The sequence below is a fragment of the Rutidosis leptorrhynchoides genome, chromosome 11, assembly GCF_046630445.1.
Source record: "Rutidosis leptorrhynchoides isolate AG116_Rl617_1_P2 chromosome 11, CSIRO_AGI_Rlap_v1, whole genome shotgun sequence".
In the NCBI taxonomy this organism is placed as follows: domain Eukaryota; kingdom Viridiplantae; phylum Streptophyta; class Magnoliopsida; order Asterales; family Asteraceae; genus Rutidosis; species Rutidosis leptorrhynchoides.
Window position 1 is genome coordinate 194289389 of NC_092343.1, and position 8613 is coordinate 194298001.

Here is an 8613-nt window from a genome sequence, read left to right on the forward strand (position 1 = left end):
GTTGACGACTATTAGTAGGGCATAGGTCCTTTGACCAAAAATGCTTAAGTGTGAAGTTGTTGCTTATAAGTGAGATACGAATGGAAGGGTATGAGGATGTGTGATTCCTCGTACAAAACCATCATGTACGAATCATCAACAACAGGATCATTACAAGGTTAAGTACTATATGCTGTAATAAAAGAAGTTGCATTCACGATAAAAAAGATGAGGTCATAACCGACGTCAATTGTTTTACACCAACAGTATACTTCTACGAATAGCAAGCATGAATAAATGTATGTGACCCTTAGGTCGTTACAAAACATAGTTCAAAAGTATTAAAGTTTGAATGCAAGATAAACAGTTCATGCGGTGATAACACTAGAGCAGCGGGTGTCTACGGCAAGACTAGTACACAGCGGAAGCAACCTTAAGCACCTGAGAAAAACATGCTTAAAAACGTCAACTCAAAGGTTGGTGAGCTATAGTTTACGTATAACAGTATGTAAGGTAGGCCACGAGATTTCAGTGCTACAAAGAGCGTTTCAAAACAGTATGATAAAGTATATGTTAACCGTGGGCACTTGGTAACTAACTTAACGTATAATAATATATCACCCCCTGAAAGTACACTTGGCAAGTGCGTATGTTTACGAAGTATTAAACACTCGTTAAATGCTAGCGCTACTAGCCCGAGTGGGGATGTCAAACCCTATGGATCCATATCTAAGATTCGCTTTCACCGGTTCAAAAACCAATGACTAAACGTTACCGAGCTAAAAGGAATGTTTCTGCCGTTGTATAACCCACACATATATAAGTTTAAGTACCTGTGAATAGTATGTAAAACATAAAATCCGCATGCATTCTCAGTTCCCAAAATAAGTTAAAGTAAAAAGGGAATGCTATAACTCACAATGATAAAGTGGCGGTAAAGTATGACTCGGAAAGTAAGCAAGTAATGAAGGTTGTCCAAACGGGTCATCAACCTAAGTCAAATAGTACTAAGTCAGTAAATCGTCCGAATAGGTTTAAAAGTATGTAAATAAGGTCTTAAAGGTCATCATCATTCATCATTAAACAAAAGGTGTAAAGTAAGTTTCGTTCATGAAAGTTGTTTAAAACAAAGGCTGAGTTCGCTCAGTCACCACGGCCTCTATACCCACTGAAATAAGGTGATACCAGTGGCCATAGCTCCGTCTATGAGTCCTTTAGTTGTGGTAAAAATTACAGAAGCAAAATCGTCTTCGTTTGACCGTGGCGACGGTCTAAGTGCGAGTAGGTCAGAATTTTCAGCACAACGTTAAATGGACATAGTGACGATCGGAGGGCCATAAATCCTAAACCGTAACTCGGATTAAGACGAGTCCTATACGAAAAGTTATATACTCGAACAAATCTATCTGAAAATAAACATTAAAACAGCCCAGGTCTTACTGATCAGACCCAGAAATAGTAAAACAGTAGGGTCAGTAGGTTCCGGTGGTTCTTGGTGCTTGATGCTTATCATGGTTCTCATCCTTGATGCATATAGCTTCAAGTGTACAACTCGTTGATGTGTTTGCATCATTTTCACCAAGGTTTGACCATTATAACCCAAGTGTAAGTCTAAGACATGTAGCACAACTCACTTAAGATTTGTATGAAGTTTGATGAACCAAGGTTACATCAAAGTCTTAGATCTAACACATACATGAACTTTAAAACTAATAATAAGTTACAAACTTGAAAGTAAACTTATGAAATCAAGATCTTGAGTTGTAGAACATAGTTCTTAGTTTGATCTTGAAGATCCAAGACTCAAAAGTCTAGATCTAACATAAGTGTACCAAGTTATAATTATAGAAAGCTTACTTACATGTTCTTGAACTTTCAAAGTTAACTTTTAGTTCAAGATTAATGAGATCAAAGTTAACTAGTAACACTTGACCAATAACAACCAACAAACATGAAATTAAAGTGCATAATATAAAGAAATAAACTAAGTAAACAAGTAGTTAGTTCAAGGTTGTTCATACTTTAAAGATTCAAGCCTAAGTCTTGATCTTTAGAAAGTAAACTTTAAAGTTTACTTCATGAACTTCAAGTATGATTTACAACCATGAACTTACAATCTTTTGAAACAACATGTGTAGAACATAAACTAGTAATTTTAGTTCTTGTGTGTTCTTGAAATTACAAGATAAAATGAAGAATGAAACTAAAGAGTTTGATTCTTGTAACTAGTAAAGAATAACAACAACATTAACAACTAGTAAGTAATTAAACAATAATCAAGTAAACAACAACAAGTAACAAAAGATGATGATGATTCAAGGGTGTTAGTATTCGGTTTTTCAAAGAGAAAAAGAAGAGAAAAGAAGTTCATAATACTTACAAACTTGAGAGAAAAAGAGAGGAAAACAGAGTTGCAAGTATGTGTGTGTTTTTGAGAGTGAGAGAAATATGAATGGAGTAGTAAGAAAAAAAAATCAAAACTCCCCTTATTGCCATAAGAGGCTGACGGTTTTTGGGGGAGGAGGGAGGAGGAGAAAGTCTACTAGTTCTTAGCATGAAAAGCCTTACAAAAGTTGGTTATTTGGTGTATGTGCATGGGGATTATGGTAACTAGATTCCTTCAAGTATTAAACTAAGTAGTTAAGTTCCAAATAATACTTACAAGTGGAAGACATGGGCTAAATAATCCAACTAAGAGGTAGGGTGGGCTTATAAGCCCATATTCAAGAGTCCATTAACATTAAACAAGCCCAAGTTCCAATAATTAACAAATAAGTCCAATTAAAGCCCAAGTAACTAATGAATCACTATAGTTAATTAAAATGATTAATAAAATCAATCATGAATGTAAATAATACTTGAAAATATTATTCGTGTAAGTTTCGCGTGTCACAAAGATGTTTCGGACAATTAAAGTCAAGTACGGGCAATCATGGCAACATGTAAATGTAATAACGTACATTCGTTTAATCACAAGTATTAATAATAACAATTATTAATAAATCAACGTTGGAAAATCCAAGGTCGTTACATTACCCACCTGTTAAAGAAAATTTCGTCCCAAAATTTAAGCTGAGGTAGATGGAGGAGTCGGGAAAAGGTGAGGATACTTCCGCAACATTTGATCCTCTCGCTCCCAAGTAAACTCAGGTCCTCGTTTGGCATTCCATTGTACTCGTACAATCGGAATCTTGTTGTGTTTCAAAGTTTTGATCTCACGATCCATAATTTCAACAGGTTCTTCCACAAAGTGGAGTTTGTCATCAATTGTAAGTTCTTCAAGTGGTATGATGAGTTCGGGTGCAGCAAGGCACTTCTTCAAGTTTGACACGTGGAAGGTAGGATGAATCTGAACTCAATTGTGCTGGTAAATCCAAACGATAAGCAACGGGTCCAACACGTTCCAAAATTTCAAAAGGACCAATGTATCGTGGGTTTAACTTTCCATGTTTTCCAAAACGGATCACACCTTTCCAAGGTGCAACCTTTAACATTACACGGTCGCCCACGTTGAATTCAAAGTCCTTACGTTTAAGATCGGCATAACTCTTTTGGCGATCACGGGCAGTCTTAAGTCTAGCTTGAATCTGAGCAATCTTCTCCGTGGTTTCGTGGACTACCTCGGGTCCGGTGATTTGCTTTTCGCCTACTTCGGCCCAACAAATAGGAGATCGGCACTTGCGACCATACAATGCTTCAAAAGGTGCAGCATTAATGCTAGAGTGATAACTGTTGTTGTACGAGAATTCGGCTAATGGCAAATGTCTTTCCCAGGCCTTTCCGAAATCAATGACACATGCACGCAACATGTCTTCCAAGGTCTGAATCGTTCATTCACTTTGCCCGTCGGTCTGTGGATGGTAAGCAGTACTCATGTCGAGACGGGTTCCCATGGCTTCTTGTAAAGAACGCCAAAATCTGGAAGCAAAACGGGGATCGCGATCTGAGATGATCGATAAAGGTACACCATGACGAGATACAACCTCCTTGATGTACAGTTGAGCAAGTCTTTCCATTGTATCCGTTTCCTTCATAGCCAAGAAGTGTGCAGATTTGGTAAGACGGTCAACAATAACCCAAATAGTATCGTATCCGCCCACCGTCTTTGGTAGCTTGGTGATGAAATCCATCGTTATCCTTTCCCACTTCCATTGTGGGATTTCCGGTTGTTGAAGTAAACCAGAAGGTCTCTGATACTCGGCTTTAACCTTCGAGCAAGTCAAACACTTACCAACATAAGTCGCAACGTCCTTCTTAAGATTCGGCCACCAATACTGTTCTTTAAGATCGTGGTACATTTTGCCCGCTCCAGGATGAATCGAATATCTCGATTTGTGCGCTTCATCAAGTATAAGGTTCCGTAGATCTCCATAATAAGGTACCCAAATTCTTTCGGCATAACGTCGGAGTCCAGACTCCCTAACCTCGAATCGAGAGACAAGTATGTTCAAATGTTCGTGAGATATATTCTCCTCCTTGAGAGCCTCATCTTGGGCTACTCTGATCTGGCTGTTGAGGTTCGAATGGATGGTGATGTTCAGAGCCCTAACACGAAGAGGTGCCGTCCTCTCCTTTCGGCTCAAAGCGTCAGCTACAACATTGGCCTTGCCAGGGTGATAACGGAGTTCACAATCGTAGTCGTTGAGCGTCTCGATCCATCGACGCTGTCTCATATTCAGTTACTTCTGATCAAAGATGTGCTGGAGACTCTTGTGATCGGTGAAGATAGTGCTCTTAGTTCCATACAAATAATGTCTCCACAATTTGAGCGCAAAGACAACAGCTCCAAGTTCGAGATCATGAGTAGTGTAGTTCTGCTTGTGAATCTTCAATTGACGGGAGGCATAGGCAATAACCTTTGATCGTTGCATCAGTACACAACCAAAACCACTTCTCAAAGCATCGCAATAAACAACAAAGTCATCACTACCCTCCGGAAGTGATAGGATAGGTGCGGAGGTTAACTTCTTCTTCAAAGTTTGAAATGCTGATTCGTGTGCGGGTTCCCAAATGAACTTCTTGCCCTTGTGAGTCAGCGCGGTCAAAGGACGCGCAATCAGAGAAAATCCTTCAATGAACCTTCGGTAGTAACCGGTGAGACCAAGGAATTGGAGAATATGCGTCGGAGTAGTGGGAGTCTCCCACTTGCTGATAGCTTCAATCTTGGCGGGGTCAACTTTGATACCCTGGTCGCTCACAACATGACCCAGAAACTGGACTTCCTTCAACCAAAATTCACACTTGGAGAATTTGGCGTAAAGTTGCTCTTATCTCAGGAGTTCAAGTACTAGTCGGAGGTGTTGCTCATGCTCTTCTTCGCTCTTAGAGTAGATGAGGATATCATTTATGAAGACGATAACAAACTTATCCAAGTACGGCTTGCAGACACGATTCATGAGGTCCATGAACACGGCAGGTGCATTTGTTAAACCGAATGGCATCACGAGAAACTCATAATGACCATAACGAGTCCTAAATGCGGTTTTCATTACGTCACTTTCCTTTACTCTCAACTGGTGATAACCGGATCGTAAGTCGATCTTCGAGTAAACGCTCGATCCTTGTAGTTGATTAAAAAGATCGTCAATGCGGGGTAGAGGATACCGATTCTTGATAGTCAATTTGTTGAGTTCACGGTAGTCGATACACATACGGAAGGATCCATCCTTCTTCTTCACAAACAACACAGGTGCGCCCCAAGGCGAGAAACTTGGTTGGATAAACCCTCGATATAACAGCTCTTGTAGTTGACTCTGTAATTCTTTCATCTCGGAAGGTGCGAGTCTATAAGGTGCGCGAGCTACAGGTGCAGCTCCTGGCACTAAGTCGATCTGAAACTCTACGGCTCTCGGCGGTAGTAATCCCGGCAATTCCTCAGGGAAGACATCGGAAAATTCGTTCACAATTCGAACGTCGTTCACGCTTTTCACCTCAGTTTCTACTGTTTTCACATGCGCTAGGACAGCAAGACGTCCCTTCTTCATAATCTTTTACGCTTTCACGCAACTAATGAGGTTCAACTTCGAGGTACATCTCTCTCCATAGATAACCAGTGGCTCGCCATCTCCTTGTGGTATACGAAGTGCTTTATCTCCACAGATAATATCGGCCCTTATCTTACTCAATTAATCCATACCGACGATCACGTCAAAACTTCCCAATTTGATGGGTATCAAATCAATTTCGAAATCTGCACCAGCTATGTTAATAATAGCTCCTCGACTAATATGGTCAACTTTTTCAAGTTTTCCATTGGCGACCTCGACAAGCATACTCTCTTTTAACGGGACTAATGACCAATTAATCTTATCGCAAAAATGTCTACATACATAACTTCTATACGCACCAGTATCAAACAAGACAGAAGCTAAAAGATTGTTGATTTAGAATATAACTGTCACTAAGTCGGGGTTTTCGCATGCGTCCCTTGCATTAACATTGAAAGCTCTAGCACGCGGTGGTCCGCCGTCTTTTCGCTTGTTTGGACACTCATTTCTGAAATGGCCCGTCTGCCCGCATTCGTAACACTTCCTTGGCCCTTTGGGGTTCGGCTTCCCATTCAAAGTGGTGACCTTGCAGTCTTTTCCAACATGCCCAGACCGTTGGCACTTCTCGCAGACAACATTGCAATACCCAGTGTGGTGTTTGTAACACCTCTTGCATTGTGGTAAGGTTCCTTTGTAGTTCGGGTTGGAGTTGGTGTTGTTGTTGGGGTTGGGGTTTCCACCATTGTTGTTTCCTCTGAAACCCTCATGTCGTTTCGCCGGGTTCTGTTCATAGTTTCTTCCCCTGTTGTTGTTGTTGTGGTTATCCCATTTGCGCTTCTCGCTAGTACCCGCTTCAGACGTAGTTTTCTCCGGTTCATCGATGGTTATTTGATTCATTAAAGTATGCACCATGCGCATTGCTTCCGGAACATTTGGTGGTTTGGATGAGCTGACATTTCCCTTAATGCTCTTAGGGAGTCCCCAGAAGTATCTCTCCATTCGCTTGAATTCTGGGGTGACCATTGTCGGACACATCAGGGCTAGTTCCAAAAATCTCCTGTTGTAACCATCAAGGTCGTTCCCAACGGCCTTTAACTGCATGAATTCCATTTCCATCTTTTGGATTTCGGTTCTCGGACAATACTCCTCAATCATGGCACACTTAAATTCCTCCCATGGTGTAGCATACGCCTCATCAATGCCTTGTGCCTGTGCCATTGTGTTCCACCATATGAGCGCGCCGTCAGATAGCGTGCAAGAAGTAAATTTGGTTTTGCTGTCCTCCGAACAGTTGCTAACTCGGAATACTGATTCAAGTTTCTCGAACCATCTGGTGAGACCAACCGGTCCCTCAGTGCCGCTGAAGTTATGTAGTTTATAGCTCTGGAATTCCTTGTAACTACACCCATTTCGAATGGGTTGAATAACCGGTGGTGGTGGTGGTGGCGGTGGAGCTTGGGGTTGCATTTCCGCAATGGCTGCGGCTACACGTTCTTGGATCATCTCTTCAATTTGAGCAGCAGTAGGTGTGGATCGACCGTTAGCCATGGTGTTCTAAACAAAATTTTAACTCAAGTCAAAATTCAGCATTCAATATATAATAATACAATATACAACAACCAACATGGAATCAACACATCGCATGTTATTAAATAACGCATCTAGGTACAAATATCACAGAGTCATCGTACAGTAATGTAAATAGAACATCGTGCAAGAATTAAATAACGGAAAGTTCCATTAATAATAATAAGTTTCATACATCTGAATAAGTCTGTACAATACATAAGTAATAAATGAAACTACAACTAGATTACATAATGAAATCTAAATACAAAAGCCCTACGGTGAAGGTGGGTGAAGGATGTCCATAACATGGGCCACCTGGTCCTCTAGCTCAGCAACTCGAGCTCGGAGGATCTCAACCTCCCACCTCAGTTCCTCTTTAGAGGGAGATGGTGGGGCAGGCGGTGAAGGTGGTGCCGGTGGTGCAGGTGGTGTGGGTGGTGCGGGTGGTGCAGACCTCACGAAACGAGGTGCAGACGTTCCGGCTCCAGAAATAGTCAGTACGTAATGGGGAACCTTACGTATCTGTGGGTCGGCAGGGTACGGCACAAGCCGTTTACGGGCGGTAACCCTACGACGCCGACCAAATGCGTCAGTGAAAGCACGGCCTCCGTTGATCCCCAGAATAATGCTGCCATCGAAGCGGTACTGCTTCTTCAGCGGGGTAGAGGGTGCCTGTACGGGTACATCAGCAGGGTACTCATCATCACTGGAGTCGTCTGAGGAAGAGTCATCTGATGAAGAATCGGCAGATGATGAGTCATCCAAATCATGTGGTGGTGGCACTGGTGGCTGAACTGGAAGTCCGTGGGCGGCCATCATCTGTCTGTATCTGCCTGACGGAATCGGCACTAAACTTCCATTAGGAGCGCGTCGGCACGGCATGCGCATATGGTTACGGAATGGCCCTTCCCCGAACTCCGCGGGAATCACAACACCACCGATGCGGGGCTGTGGCTCCGAGGGTCCGGGAGCAGACGGAGCTGGAATCTCTGTAGGGTCCACGTGTCCGTCAATAGTAGCTACTGGTGCCGGCGCACTACTACTAGCTCCGAAAGACGAAGCGCCGGGGTCACTGGTG